At 48.2% G+C, this 16,909-nt stretch overlaps 1 protein-coding gene across 1 annotated transcript in view; it reads left to right on the forward strand.

The window, feature by feature from the left end:
- Nucleotides 1-336: 336 nt before the first annotated feature.
- Nucleotides 337-16,909, forward strand: part of PSAT1 (phosphoserine aminotransferase 1) — a 624,187-nt gene continuing 607,614 nt past the window's right edge. Inside the window, exon 1 of the mRNA XM_030216432.1 lies at nucleotides 337-363. The gene's annotated coding sequence lies outside the window, so the exon portion shown is untranslated. The remainder of the gene's footprint in view (nucleotides 364-16,909) is intronic.

Consider the following 16,909-nt stretch of genomic DNA (forward strand, 5'->3'; position numbering starts at 1 on the left):
TGACTGTAGTAGCAGCACCCGCATGATGCAACTGCAAGTAGGCTTTGCATCCAGAATAGTTGATCACGCACTGAGCTCGTGAACACTCAGCCAATGGCATGAGGGTCCATCGCACAGCAACCAATCCTGTCTCGGAAATAAAGACTTGCCGTGTGACATGAGCCAATGGGAAACGGCCCGAAGCCTGCTTTTTAATTGTAGGTTAAAGCTGTGAGCGAAATTTTTCGGCACAGCTTGCTTAGGCACTGTGATCCTTCAGATCAAAGGATCGAAGACTGGTCGAGACCGTGGGAGACCTTAGCTATGGAGGGTAAGAGACACGTTATCAACTTCGGAGCAGGACCGGCCAAGCTTCCACGTTCTGTAAGTGTCTTCAATCTCCTCTTTCTAATACAGTAGTCGTCTTTTTTTTTTTTTCTTCTATCCATTGTCAGTCTTTTCCCCCGTCATTCTGTCACTTCTCCACTACACGCTTTCCATGCATTTGCTGTTCTCTCGTGTATGTCTCTATCCCTGTTACATTGAGGATGGTGAAGCCCCCGGATCTTACTTCTTAAGATCTTTATACTGTCATAACTGCCAAGTGTCAATATTCTTTCTAATCTGAACTCGCCCCTTTCCTATCGCCACCTTTTGCTAATCTCTGCTTTCTGACTCATCATTTATGCTCCGTATATAAGGTATATTTCATCCTGCAAATGTTCAATGCTTAGGAATAAAGCGTTGTCCGAGTCCTCTCAGTTACTATGGGGTGCAGTGTTGTACAGTATTAGGGACTGTCTTTTCTTCATGTTCAATTGTGAAGCGCTGCGTACGACTGGTAGCGCTATAGAAATGATTTATAGTAGTAGTAGTAGTTTGCGAGTTAGGTGCATTGTATATTTGCATTTTTTTCTTGAAGTTTAGACTAGTTTAATGAATTCGGGTTATGTAACATTATTTATAATTTAAGTGGCATAACGAATGTTTTACATGCTACCGATCTGTTTTGCAGCAGAGGGAGATTACCTGAGAGATCATGGGGGCAAAATCAGTGCTGGAAGAGTTACATCAACTACCTGCTCTCAGCCAATCTTGTGTGACAGTTGAAACCTATAATAGTCCTCAGCACCACTGCTCTCAGCTCAAAACACAGCAGCCAGACTCATATTTGGGAAAACGAAATACGAAAGCGCCAAACCCCTAAGAGAAAAACTACACTGGCTCCCTTTAAAAGAACGAATTGTGTGCAAAGTTTGTACCCTGGTCCACAAAATCGTTCAAGGGGAAGCTCCGACCTATATCAGACCTCATAGAGTTGCCTAATAGGAACGCAAAAAGATCATCACGAACATTCCTCAATCTCCACTACCCCAGTTGTAAAGGACTAAAATATAAATCCACATACGCATCCAGCTTCTCCTACGTATGCATGCAACTATGGAACGCATTACCGAAAGCCATAAAATCAACACAAGACCTAACAATCTTCCATAGACTACTGAAAACGGACCTGTTCAAGAAGACTTACCACAACGTTCCATCCTATATACAAAAGAATTAGACTTTATACGAACTAGACAAAACCGAACTCTTGCCGCTTGACTGTTTAACCTCATTGCTATTAAAGAAAGCTATACAAAACGCACTACCAATCTATCCCTAAGTTGAAAATGGAATCTCTATAGTCGATGACCTAACTTATGTTAAAATTCACTTGATCACTTAGAAACCTCTATGCAATGCCATAATGCATTCCTCTGTACCATGTATGTATGCACCTAAATGTAATACCATTTGAAATCCTGTACCCGGAAGTGGCGATTCCATCACGGCAGAATATATGCCACATTGAGCCTGCAAATAGGTGGGAAAATGTGGGATACAAATGCTACAAATAAAAATTGGAGTTATTCATGTCTTCTCGGTAATGGATAGTTGCTTTAATGTGGATTTAGGGAGTTACTCCAGGGGAGGGTGGATAAATTAATCTTTGCGTTACCCAATACAGCGTTTTGAAGCTTTATTGTATGTTTCTGACAGTCGAGGTTGGATTATCTCTATATATAAAAGGCACCACCAACGTTCTAATGAAGCCTCAAGCCGGAACTTTGAGGCGGTCTAGATATCCGGTTTGCCCAGCAGTGTCTACCCTGCCCTCGCGTCACAACGTGATGACGTCGAGGGCAGAGCAGACACTGTTGGGCAAACCGGATATCATCGCCCCCTCTCGGCGGCCATTTCCACGGAGCGACTCGACAAAACGCGATCTCATCTCCCCCTCTTCGCACCCATTTTGACGGATGGCCATCGACGACCTGCAACACACGGACGAATAACATTGCCCCGCACAACATCAGAGGGAGGGACGCACAAACGGACGAATAACATCGCCCCGCACAACGTCGGAGGGAGGGAGGGACGCAGGCAGGCAGGCGGGCAGCCTGAACGTTGGAGGGAGCCAGCCTGCCTGCCTCAACATCGGAGGAAGGGAGCCAGCTTGAACGTCACAGTGGGAGGGTGCGCCACGACCCTGAAAAGCAGAGGGAGGGGGGTACTCGAACCTGAAGCTGGGAGGGGGAAGGGAGAAGAACAGGAAAAAGGGGAGGGGAGGGAAGACAGGAGGGACGGGGGGCCATGACCCTGAAGCTGGGAGGGGGAGGGGAGGAAACGGGAACAAGGGCGGGAGACAGAGGGGGGGGGGGCCCTGCGCCACACTCTCATTCTCTCACACACACACACTCTCACACAGACATTCTCACTCTGTCACACACACACACACTCGCACATTCACTCTGTCTCTCTCACACACTCACTGTCTCACACACACTGTCAAACATACACACTACGATGGGGAAAAAGGCCAGGAGACGGAGCGGCCACGATCCTGAAAGGCGGAGGGAGGGGGGCCACGACCCTGAAGCTGGGAGGGGCGCTGGGAACAAACATGGGATGGGGAGGGAAAGGAAATGGGGGAAGGGAAGACGGGGAGGGGGAAGGAGGGCGGCAGACGGAGGGGAGCCCCTGCGGCAGACACTCATTCTCACACACACACGCGCACACACACACTCGCACATTCACTGTCTCGCTCACACACTCACTCTCACACACACTCTCTCAAACATACACACTACGATGAAAACCTTGCTAGCGCCCGTTTCATTGGTCTCAGAAACGGGCCTTTTTTTACTAGTTACAATATAATTTATGCAAGACTATCTCATTGGACATTACAGATCATCTTGAATAACACTGAATATTGGCTAATGCTAAGTGTTATGATCACGTGATTCTTCTGCTTAAGGCCTTTCATTGGCTGCCTTTTCCTTTGTAGAGTGACCGAATTTCTGTTAAATTTTCTGTTACTGCCCCAAAACCAGTCCCAAATCCTTTTTCTGCCCTGTACTGGTTTCTGCAGAAAGATTATTTTAATTTCCAGCCATGTTTTTGGTTTTGGTCAAAAATGATTGTGATTTGTGTTTTCTCCCATTTGTCTCCTTCCCTCATAAGTACATAAGTATTGCCATACTGGGACAGACTGAAGGTCCATCAAGCCCAGCATCCTGTTTCCAACAGTGGCCAGTCCAGGTCACAAGTATGTGGCAAGATCCCAAAACAGTACAATACATTTTATGCTGCTTAGTCTAGAAATAAGCAATGGATTTTCCCCAAGTCCATTTTAATAATGGTCTATGGACCTTTCCTTTAGGAAGCCGTCCAACCCTTTTTTTTAAACCCTGCTAAGCTAACCGCTTTTACTACATTCTCTGGCAACGAATTCCAGAGTTTAATTACATGTTGAGTGAAGAAATATTTTCTCTGATTCGTTTTAAATTTACTACTTTCTAGCTTCATTTCGTGCCCCCTAGTCCTAGTATATTTGCGTGCCTCCCAAACAGAAGTTGTCCCCCTGTGCTTAGTTTACAATCCCTGGTGGTCTAGGGATGTAGTTGGGGCAGAAGCCATTGCCAGTTACCCCTGCCCATTCCAGTTGTGCACTCAGAATGTCTGCAGTGATGAGTTGCCAGGTGGCCAAAATTTTTCAGCTCAATTTGTGTCCAAAAGTAGCCTAAAAGTTTTGATACCAAAAATAGCTATATAATAATATAATAATATAATAATAATAATATAATATTACTATGATTATAATATAACCACTCTCATAACCAAATTTAAACAACTAATTGCAACTGGAAATAATGTACTACTCCTACAATTTGATATGTCTAGCGCGTTCGACATGGTCAGCCACCAAATACTCCCGAACATCCTAGACTACTTCGGGATTGGAGGAAACGTACTAAAATGGTTTAAAGGCTTCTTAACAGCAAGATCCTATCAAGTGATCTCAAATTCAAAAATGTCAACACCATGGAAACCTGAATGTGGAGTACCACAAAGATCACCGCTCTCACCAACCCTTTTTAACTTAATGATGACACCTCTAGCCAAATCGCTATCCAACCAAGGACTTAACCCGTACATCTATGCTGACGACGTCACGATATACATCCCATTCAAACAAGACATAACCGAAATCACAAATGAAATCACACACAGCCTCCAAATAATGAACTCCTGGGCGGACGCATTCCAACTAAAGCTAAATGCAGAAAAAACACAATGTCTAATCCTGTCCTCACAATACAACACAAACAAACCCAATACCATAAATACCCCAGACTACACACTCCCGGTCTCAGACAGCCTGAAAATTCTGGGAGTCACAATTGACCGAAATCTCACACTTGAAGACCATGTGAAAAATACAGCAAAGAAAATGTTCTACTCAATGTGGAAACTTAAAAGAATCAAACCTTTCTTCCCAAGGGAAGTATTCTGCAGCCTAGTTCAATCAATGGTACTAAGTCATCTAGACTACTGCAATGCCATTTATGCCGGATGCAAAAAACAAATCATTAAGAAGCTTCAAACCGCTGAAAACACAACAGCCAGACTCATATTTGGGAAAGCGAAATACAAAAGCGCCAAACCCCTAAGAGAAAAACTACATTGGCTCCCACTAAAAGAACGAATTGCATTCAAAGTTTGTACCCTGGTCCACAAAATCATTTATGGGGAAGCCCCGACCTACATGTCAGACCTTATAGACTTGCCTATTAGGAACGCAAAAAGATCATCACGCACATTCCTCAATCTCCACTATCCTAACTGTAAAGGGCTAAAATATAAATCCACATACGCGACCAGTTTCTCATACATCTGCACGCAGCTATGGAACGCACTACCAAAGGCCATAAAAACAACGCAAGACCTAACCATTTTCCGAAGGCTACTGAAAACAGATCTTTTCAAGAAGGCATACCGTAAACATCCATCCTAAATATCAAATAATAACATTATACATGATCCATACAAAACCGAACTTTTATCGCATGACTGCTTAACCTTTTTGTTATTAATGAACAAGCACTACCACTTTAAACCTTACGTCGAATAGCATCTCTCTATAGTGACCTAATGTACGTTACAATCCAATTTATTACTCAGGAACCTTCATGCAATACCATAATGTATTCCTCTTTACCATGTATGTATACACATGATATATATATATATATATATATATATATATACAGTGGGGGAAATAAGTATTTGATCCCTTGCTGATTTTGTAAGTTTGCCCACTGACAAAGACATGAGCAGCCCATAATTGAAGGGTAGGTTATTGGTAACAGTGAGAGATAGCACATCACAAATTAAATCCGGAAAATCACATTGTGGAAAGTATATGAATTTATTTGCATTCTACAGAGGGAAATAAGTATTTGATCCCCCACCAACCAGTAAGAGATCTGGCCCCTACAGACCAGGTAGATGCTCCAAATCAACTCGTTACCTGCATGACAGACAGCTGTCGGCAATGGTCACCTGTATGAAAGACACCTGTCCACAGACTCAGTGAATCAGTCAGACTCTAACCTCTACAAAATGGCCAAGAGCAAGGAGCTGTCTAAGGATGTCAGGGACAAGATCATACACCTGCACAAGGCTGGAATGGGCTACAAAACCATCAGTGAGACGCTGGGCGAGAAGGAGACAACTGTTGGTGCCATAGTAAGAAAATGGAAGAAGTACAAAATGACTGTCAATCGACAAAGATCTGGGGCTCCACGCAAAATCTCACCTCGTGGGGTATCCTTGATCATGAGGAAGGTTAGAAATCAGCCTACAACTACAAGGGGGGAACTTGTCAATGATCTCAAGGCAGCTGGGACCACTGTCACCACGAAAACCATTGGTAACACATTACGACATAACGGATTGCAATCCTGCAGTGCCCGCAAGGTCCCCCTGCTCCAGAAGGCACATGTGACGGCCCGTCTGAAGTTTGCCAGTGAACACCTGGATGATGCCGAGAGTGATTGGGAGAAGGTGCTGTGGTCAGATGAGACCAAAATTGAGCTCTTTGGCATGAACTCAACTCGCCGTGTTTGGAGGAAGAGAAATGCTGCCTATGACCCAAAGAACACCGTCCCCACTGTCAAGCATGGAGGTGGAAATGTTATGTTTTGGGGGTGTTTCTCTGCTAAGGGCACAGGACTACTTCACCGCATCAATGGGAGAATGGATGGGGCCATGTACCGTACAATTCTGAGTGACAACCTCCTTCCCTCCGCCAGGGCCTTAAAAATGGGTCGTGGCTGGGTCTTCCAGCACGACAATGACCCAAAACATACAGCCAAGGCAACAAAGGAGTGGCTCAGGAAGAAGCACATTAGGGTCATGGAGTGGCCTAGCCAGTCACCAGACCTTAATCCCATTGAAAACTTATGGAGGGAGCTGAAGCTGCGAGTTGCCAAGCGACAGCCCAGAACTCTTAATGATTTAGAGATGATCTGCAAAGAGGAGTGGACCAAAATTCCTCCTGACATGTGTGCAAACCTCATCATCAACTACAGAAGACGTCTGACCGCTGTGCTTGCCAACAAGGGTTTTGCCACCAAGTATTAGGTCTTGTTTGCCAGAGGGATTAAATACTTATTTCCCTCTGCAGAATGCAAATAAATTCATATACTTTCCACAATGTGATTTTCCGGATTTAATTTGTGATGTGCTATCTCTCACTGTTACCAATAACCTACCCTTCAATTATGGGCTGCTCATGTCTTTGTCAGTGGGCAAACTTACAAAATCAGCAAGGGATCAAATACTTATTTCCCCCACTGTATATATATATATGTATATGTATACCATGATCTGTTCCATATATATTATGTTCCATGTATGTTACCATGTATGTATTCACCTTAATGCAATACCATTTGTAATTCTGTTAACCGGAAATGGCAACCGCCATTACGGCAAATGTAAGCCACATTGAGCCTGCAAATTGGTGGGAAAATGTGGGATACAAATGCTACAAATAAATAAATAATATACATAATATAATATTTTCAAACTATCTTCACTTTTCATTTAAAATAAATTTGTATAGGCACTTATCTTAAGTATCAAGATCCCGACAGGAACCCTGAGGCAGGCACAGGAACAGGAATGCTGAGGCCTGTTCCTGTTTCTGGAAAGAATAGTTACCTGTAATGGTGGTTCTCTGTGGACAGTAGATCATCTAGCCACACAGGTGAAGTGTTGCCCCAGTGAAGTCGCCAACCTGACCTTTCTATAGCACAGAAAACTCATAAAGAGCTCTCTGCGCATATCCCTGCCTTTCCGGCACTAAAGCGAATGCTACATACCTGTAGAAGGTATTCTCCGAGGACAGCAGGCTGATTGTTCTCACTGATGGGTGACGTCCACGGCAGCCCCCTCCAATCGGAAACTTCACTAGCAAAGGCCTTTGCTAGTCCTCGCGTGCCCATGCGCACCGCGCATGCGCGGCCGTCTTCCCGCCCGAACCGGCTCGTGTTCGTCAGTCCCATATGTAGCAAGACAAAGCAAGGGAAGACACAACTCCAAAGGGGAGGCGGGCGGGTTTGTGAGAACAATCAGCCTGCTGTCCTCGGAGAATACCTTCTACAGGTATGTAGCATTCGCTTTCTCCGAGTACAAGCAGGCTGCTTGTTCTCACTGATGGGGTATCCCTAGCCCCCAGGCTCACTCAAAACAACAACCATGGTCAATTGGGCCTCGCAACGGCGAGGACATAACTGAGATTGACCTAAAAAATTTACCAACTAACTGAGAGTGCAGCCTGGAACAGAACAAACATGGGCCTAGGGGGGTAGAGTTGGATTCTAAACCCCGAACAGATTCTGAAGCACTGACTGCCCGAACCGACTGTCGCATCGGGTATCCTGCTGCAGGCAGTAATGAGATGTGAATGTGTGGACAGATGACCACGTCGCAGCTTTGCAAATCTCTTCAATAGTGGCTGACTTCAAGTGGGCTACCGACGCTGCCATGGCTCTAACATTATGAGCCGTGACATGACCCTCAAGAGCCAGCCCAGCCTGGGCGTAAGTGAAGGAAATGCAATCTGCTAGCCAATTGGATATGGTGCGTTTTCCCACAGCCACTCCCCTCCTGTTGGGATCAAAAGAAACAAACAATTGGGCGGACTGTCTGTTGGGCTGTGTCCGCTCCAGATAGAAGGCCAATAATCTCTTGCAGTCCAATGTGTGCAGCTGACGTTCAGCAGGGCAGGAATGAGGACGGGGAAAGAATATTGGCAAGACAATTGACTGGTTCAGATGGAACTCCGACACAACCTTTGGCAAGAACTTAGGGTGAGTGCGGAGGACTACTCTGTTATGATGAAATTTGGTGTAAGGGGCCTGGGCTACCAGGGCCTGAAGCTCACTGACTCTACGAGCTGAAGTAACTGCCACCAAGAAAATGACCTTCCAGGTCAAGTACTTCAGATGGCAGGAATTCAGTGGCTCAAAAGGAGGTTTCATCAGCTGGGTGAGAACGACATTGAGATCCCATGACACTGTAGGAGGTTTGACTGGGGGCTTTGACAAAAGCAAACCTCTCATGAAGCGAACAACTAAAGGCTGTCCTGAGATCGGCTTACCTTCCACACGGTAATGATATGCACTGATTGCGCTAAGGTGAACCCTTACAGAGTTGGTCTTGAGACCAGACTCAGACAAGTGCAGAAGGTATTCAAGCAGGGTCTGTGTAGGACAAGAGCGAGGATCTAGGGCCTTGCTGTCACACCAGACGGCAAACCTCCTCCATAGAAAGAAGTAACTCTTCTTAGTTGAATCTTTCCTGGAAGCAAGCAAGATGCGGGAGACACCCTCTGACAGACCCAAAGAGGCAAAGTCTACGCTCTCAACATCCAGGCCGTGAGAGCCAGGGACCGGAGGCTGGGATGCAGAAGCGCCCCTTCGTCCTGTGTGATGAGGGTCGGAAAACACTCCAATCTCCACGGTTGTTCGGAGGACAACTCCAGAAGAAGAGGGAACCAGATCTGACGCGGCCAAAAAGGAGCAATCAGAATCATGGTGCCTCGGTCTTGCTTGAGTTTCAACAAAGTCTTCCCCACCAGAGGTATGGGAGGATAAGCATACAGCAGACCCTCCCCCCAGTCCAGGAGGAAGGCATCCGATGCCAGTTTGCCGTGGGCCTGAAGCGTTCCAGATCGCTCGCAACTCCAGAAGATTGATCTGCAGATCGCGTTCCTGGAGGGACCAGCTTCCTTGGGTGTGAAGCCCATCGACATGAGCTCCCCATCCCAGGAGAGACGCATCCGTGGTCAGCACTTTTTGTGGCTGAGGAATTTGGAAAGGACGTCCCAGAGTCAAATTGGACCAAATTGTCCACCAATACAGGGATTCGAGAAAACTCATGGACAGGTGGATCATGTCTTCTAGATCCCCAGCAGCCTGAAACCACTGGGAAGCTAGGGTCCATTGAGCAGATCTCATGTGAAGGCGGGCCATAGGAGTCACATGAACTGTGGAGGCCATGTGGCCCAGCAATCTCAACATCTGCCGAGCTGTGATCTGCTGGGACGCTCGCACCCGCGAGACGAGGGACAACAAGTTGTTGGCCCTCGTCTCTGGGAGATAGGCGCGAGCCGTCCGAGAATCCAGCAGAGCTCCTATGAATTCGAGTCTCTGTACTGGGAGAAGATGGGACTTTGGGTAATTTATCACAAACCCCAGTAGCTCCAGGAGGCGAATAGTCATCTGCATGGACTGCAGGGCTCCTGCCTCGGATGTGTTCTTCACCAGCCAATCGTCGAGATATGGGAACACGTGTACCCCCAGTCTGCGAAGTGCCACTGCTACTACAGCCAAGCACTTGGTGAACACTCTGGGCGCAGAGGCGAGCCCAAAGGGTAGCACACAGTACTGGAAGTGACGTGTGCCCAGCTGAAATCGCAGATACTGTCTGTGAGCTGGCAGTATCGGGATGTGCGTGTAGGCGTCCTTCAAGTCCAGAGAGCATAGCCAATCGTTTTCCTGAATCATGGGGAGAAGGGTGCCCAGGGAAAGCATCCTGAACTTTTCTTTGACCAGATATTTGTTCAGGGCCCTTAGGTCTAGGATGGGACGCATCCCCCCTGTTTTCTTTTCCACAAGGAAGTACCTGGAATAGAATCCCAGCCCTTCTTGCCCGGATGGCACGGGCTCGACCGCATTGGCGCTGAGAAGGGCGGAGAGTTCCTCTGCAAGTACCTGCTTGTGCTGGAAGCTGTAAGACTGAGCTCCCGGTGGACAATTTGGAGGTTTTGAGGCCAAATTGAGGGTGTATCCTTGCCGGACTATTTGGAGAACCCACTGATCGGAGGTTATGAGAGGCCACCTTTGGTGAACAGCTTTCAACCTCCCTCCGACTGGCAGGTCGCCCGGCACTGACACTTGGATGTCGGCTATGCTCTGCTGGAGCCAGTCAAAAGCTCGTCCCTTGCTTTTGCTGGGGAGCCGAGGGGCCTTGCTGAGGCGCACGCTGCTGACGAGAGCGAGCGCGCTGGGGCTTAGCCTGGGCCGCAGGCTGTCGAGAAGGAGGATTGTACCTACGCTTGCCAGAAGAGTAGGGAACAGTCTTCCTTCCCCAAAAAAATCTTCTACCTGTAGAGGTAGAGGCTGAAGGCTGCCGGTGGGAGAACTTGTCGAATGCGGTGTCCCGCTGGTGGAGCTGCTCTACCACCTGTTCGACTTTCTCTCCAAAAATATTATCCGCACGGCAAGGCGAGTCCGCAATCCGCTGCTGGATTCTATTCTCCAGGTCGGAGGCGCGCAGCCATGAGAGTCTGCGCATCACCACACCTTGAGCAGCGGCCCTGGACGCAACATCAAAGGTGTCATACACCCCTCTGGCCAGGAATTTTCTGCACGCCTTCAGCTGCCTGACCACCTCCTGAAAAGGCTTGGCTTGCTCAGGGGGGAGCTTATCCACCAAGCCCGCCAACTGCCGCACATTGTTCCGCATGTGTATGCTCGTGTAGAGCTGGTAGGACTGAATTTTGGCCACGAGCATAGAAGAATGGTAGGCCTTCCTCCCAAAGGAGTCCAAGGTTCTAGAGTCCTTGCCCGGGGGCGCCGAAGCATGCTCCCTAGAACTCTTGGCCTTCTTTAGGGCCAAATCCACAACTCCAGAGTCGTGAGGCAACTGAGTGCGCATCAGCTCTGGGTCCCCATGGATCCGGTACTGGGACTCGATCTTCTTGGGAATGTGGGGATTAGTTAATGGCTTGGTCCAATTCGCCAGCAATGTCTTTTTGAGGACATGATGCATGGGTACTGTGGACGCTTCCTTAGGTGGAGAAGGATAGTCCAGGAGCTCAAACATTTCAGCCCTGGGCTCGTCCTCTACAACCACCGGGAAGGGGATGGCCGTAGACATCTCCCGGACAAAGGAAGCGAAAGACAGACTCTCGGGAGGAGAAAGCTGTCTTTCAGGAAAGGGAGTGGGATCAGAAGGAAGACCCTCAGACTCCTCGTCAGAGAAATATCTGATGTCTTCCTCTTCTTCCCACGAGGCCTCACCATCGGTGTCAGACACAAGTTCACGAACCTGTGTCTGCAACCGTGCCCGGCTCGATTCCGCGGAACCACGGCCACAGTGGGAGCGTCGAGAGGTAGACTCCCTCGCCCGCACCGGCGAAGCTCCCTCCGCCGACGTAGTCGGGGAGCCTTCCTGGGAGGCGGCCGCAGTCGGTACCGCGTGCGGTACCGATGCCGGAGACCTCACCCCGGGCAATGGGCCAGCCGACGCCTCACTCAACAGTACCGGTGGCGCAAGCACCCCCGGTACCGGAGGGGTAGGGCGCAACAGCTCTCCCAGGATCTCTGGGAGAACGGCCCGGAGACTCTCATTCAGAGTGGCTGCAGAAAAAGGCATGGAAGTCGATGCAGGCGTCGATGTCAGAGTCTGTTCCGGGCGTGGAGGCTGTTCCGGGCTGTCCAGAGTGGAGCGCATCGACACCTCTTGGACAGAGGGTGAGTGGTCCTCTCGGTGTCGATGCCTGCTGGGTGCCGACTCCCTCGGCGACCCAGAGCTCTCGGTGCCGACACGGGAAGGGGACCGGTGTCGATGCTTCTTCGATTTTTTGGAGCGAAGCACGTCACCGGCGCTTCCCGGCACCGACGAGGAGGACGTAGAATCCAGCCGTCTCTTCCTCGGGGCCGAGACCAAAGAAGGTCGGTCTCGGGGGGGCTGTACCGCAGGAGCCCTCAGGGTAGGGGGAGACCCACCCGAAGGCTCACCGCCACCAGCAGGGGAATGGACAGCCCTCACCTGCACTCCAGACGAAGCACCACCGTCCGACGACATCAGCAGACGAGGAGATCTCGACACCACCGACGCAGCCTTCCGATGTCGCCCCGATGCACTCGATGCAATCGGGGGCAAGGATGAAGGTCCGGGCGCTGACGACGTCGATGCACTCGATACCCCTGGTGCCGATGCCAACGAAGAGCCCGAGAACAAGATGTTCCACTGGGCTAACCTCGCTACCTGAGTCCGCTTTTGTAAAAGGGAACACAGACTACAGGCCTGAGGGCGGTGCCCAGCCCCCAGACACTGAAGACACGACGCGTGCCTGTCAGTGAGCGAGATTACCCGGGCGCACTGGGTGCACTTCTTGAAGCCACTGGGAGACTTCGATGTCATGGGCGGAAAAATCACGCCGGCGAGATCAAAACTTGAAATGGCGAAAATTGGCACCACAAAAATAGGGAGAAGAAAACTTCGACCGAGGCCTAACTAGGGCCTACCCCGACGACGAAAGAAAACTTACCGGGGCGAAAAACTCGAAGTACGGGAAGGGAAAAAACCAAAGGGTCTCCTCCCGAAACACTCTTCTCTATATTATTTTCTTTTTTAAAGAACGAGTCGAAAACGACGCGCGAGGTCAACTTTCTGGGGCACGAACGGCGAAACACGACTGTACCGAGCGCGGACAAAAGAAGACTGACGAACACGAGCCGGTTCGGGCGGGAAGACGGCCGCGCATGGGCGCGCGAGGACTAGCAAAGGCCTTTGCTAGTGAAGTTTCCGATTGGAGGGGGCTGCCGTGGACGTCACCCATCAGTGAGAACAAGCAGCCTGCTTGTCCTCGGAGAATAGCCACTATATATACTGTATGCTCAGTCATTCCGCCTTAGTTAATGAAAAAGCTGGTGACAATTTTGGGTGCGAGGATGGGTCTGTATAGCTAGACGATCTACTGTCCATGGAGAACCACCATTACAGATAAGTAACTATTCCTTCTCCAAGGACAGTGATCGTCTAGCCACACAGGTGAAGACTCCCAAACTATAAGAGGAAACAGTCCATATAAGAATACCAAACATATGCATATGCACTGTTAGTAGGACTGTTTCCTTGAAGTGGAGGAGGTGGTGAGTTGATGCCGCCAATTAATGAAAATAAACATTTGTTGCAGAGTCTACTGAATAGATATCCACAATATAATAGTGTTTTGTAAAAAAAAACAAAAATTCCAATTTGTTTGCTTTAGTATTGTCTAGTAAAATAGCGTTGTGAAAGAACTCTTGATCTCCATATAGTTCTTTGTCTATGTGTTGAGACATGGGATGTTTGAACACTACTACTACTTACTACTACTACTTATCATTTCTATAGCGCTACTAGACGTACACAGCGCTGTACACTTGAACATGAAGAAACAGTCCCTGCTCGACATAGCTTATAATGTAATTAGGACAGACAAACAGGACAAACAAGAGGTAAGGGAATATTAAGGTGAGGATGATAAAATAAAGGTTCTGAACAAGTAAGGGTTAGGAGTTAAAAGCAGTATCAAAAAGGTGGGCTTTTAGCTTAGATTTGAAGTCGGCCAGAGGGTGATAACGGTCAGTACAGCCCTAGCAGAAGAAATGCAAGGCTTAGTCTACTGAGAGAAATGTTATCTTATGAGACAGTAGGTCAAAGGATGTAGTACAAGCCATTTATAGATAAAAAGGATGAATAAAGGGTGAGATATGAGATTATGTGCTATCCAAACCAACATTTGGGAAATGGGAGGATATTAGTAATAGACAATGCTGGGGTAAGAAGGAATGACGCAACAGCTAGAGGTAAGAAAAAAAATGTAGGTGCTTGCAAAGAAGCATCATAAATCAGGGGCGTAGCCAGACCTCACAGTGGAAGGGGGCCAGAGCCTGAGGTGGGGGGGGGGCACATTTTGGTGTGCCGCCGCTCCCTGCTGCCTCGCCGCTGCAAATACCTTGGCTGGCTGGGGTCCCCAACCCCCGCAAGCTGAAGCCTTCGTCCAGCACCGGTCTCCAGCACTGCCGCATTGCCTGCCCTGCTGTCTCTTCCCCTCACATCCTGCACGCTTCTTTTAGTGAAATTGAGCATGCTCAGTTTCACTAAAAGGAGCGTACCGGACGTAAGGGGAAGAGAGAGCAGGGCAGGCAATGCTGTGGCGCCAGGCGCTGGATGAAGGCTTCAGCTTGGGGTTGGGGAGCCCCACCAGCAAAACCAGGGACCCAGAAGACATTTGGGGGGCCCAGGCCCCCATGGCCCCACCTAGCTATGCCACTGCATAAGATGCCAAAGTTATATATCCTATATAATAATTCTCACCTCCAATGTTCGAATGTGCCTGGGACAGTGCCTCCCTCAGAGGTGGTCTGCTAGGCAGGCACGCACTGACGTCAGTGACAGCTGATACCAAAGCAAGGGGAGGAATACTCCTACCCCTGTGTTACGGCCCACTGGACCCCCCTTCTGCGACACTGTCGACCCCCCTTCTCGGCGAAAACCGTCCCCCGCCGCCGTCCAGTACCTGTGCTGACGGGGGACCCCAACCCCCATCAGCCGAAGTCCTCTGCTGGCCTTCGCGGCGTTGCTTCTTCAATGATCTTCGGTTCAAGTTCCTCTGCGTGCGTCTGACGTCAGATGCACGCAGAGGAACTTGAACACAAAATCATTGAAGAAGCAACGCCGTGAAGGCCAGCACAGGACTTCGGCTGATGGGGGTTGGGGTCCCCCGTCAGCACAGGTACTGGATGGCGGCGGGGGACGGTTTTTGCCGAGAAGGGGGGGTCGACTGGGTCGCGGAAGGGGGGTGAAAACGGAGGGACGGCAGAGTCTGGAACAGCGAGGGAGGGTGGGGGATGGCCTTGCTAGCGCCTGTTTCCTTTCCTTTTGAAACGGGCATTTTTCACTAGTATGTATATATATATATATATATATATATATATATATATATATAATTAAGTATACAAAACAACAGTGTTGCAGAATAGCTACTGTAGAACAATTTCCTAATCATTTCTGTGAAACTAGATAACTGTAGCAATAAGAAGTATTGAGAAGGAATATGCAGTTAGAAGCCACGACTGAAAGGTCATACTGTGGCCAGAAAGAGGAAGAGGAGTCCTGAAAAACATTGAGTAAACTGTTGATGACTTATAGGGTTATCAGCCATGGAAATGTGGAATAGTGTAAACTGGAAGTAGATATCCACTTAGAGTGAAAATAGAAAAGTACTATTGGAAAGACAGGTAAAGTATTCAACATCTGAAAAGAATATATATGTGGTCAGATTCAGGCTGACGTACCACATGCAAAAGTGGCATCTGAAAAGGTATTGAACTGGTGAAGCACTGACATGGTACCAAAAGAGTAGATTGAAACAAAAAATAAATCAGTTAAGGTGAATGAGTGATGATTCATATTGGTAGGGTGAGACTGGAAAAATCTTGAGTAGAGAAGAGTCTGTGGCACAAAAATCAGTACTATTTCAAAGAAAAAGGTCTGTTTACAACGTAATGTTGAGATTCCATTACATATATGCATTTAATTGTATGATAAGTATAAAGTTCTGAGTCCAGGTGATCAAAAATGTAATAGAGGTGATTGAAATGATTGTTCATGATAGTGCGATTTTCTGCCCACAGAATGTAGCAGAGTGGGAAATGTTGAGAAGTTCAATAGCTTGTTTGCTGAGTAAACAAGATTGTGCATCCGCTTATTGACATAATACATGGCAAACAAGTTGTTTAATGTTGTAAAAGCACATGGAGCTTGGCCATATGAAAGTACAAAGCGGTTTACAGTCTTGTGTTAGAGGTATCTGACATTATTAGATTTCTGTAGAGGAATTACAATCCCTGTGATTATTGAAGGCAAAAATAAAGTGTAAACTGGACTGTTAAGAGATGCTGCAAAGTTTTAAAGATACATGAGAAGCTATTGGAAGTATGATGTGAAGCCATTCAAAGGGGGAACAAGAAGCAATATGCTAGAGATGGGGAGCAGATCAAAGATTGTGGCGTAGTGTTTAATCACACCAGACACACCCAGATGTCTCTTCTCCCCCTTGTCGGAGCCGGTGCGTCAGCGCTGGCCAGCAGTGTCGACGGGGTCTCATTGAGCCCCGTCCAACATGCGGCTCCCCCCCAAACAGGAAGGAACAGCGTGGAGTCAAGTCCTGCAGCTCAGGCTCCGAAAGCAGGGGACCTAAACGTGCAGGGAGGGAACCTGCCCACACTGGGAGAAACGACTAGGAGCAGCAGGC

This window comes from Microcaecilia unicolor, chromosome 10, assembly GCF_901765095.1.
Source record: "Microcaecilia unicolor chromosome 10, aMicUni1.1, whole genome shotgun sequence".
Taxonomy (NCBI): Eukaryota; Metazoa; Chordata; class Amphibia; order Gymnophiona; family Siphonopidae; genus Microcaecilia; species Microcaecilia unicolor.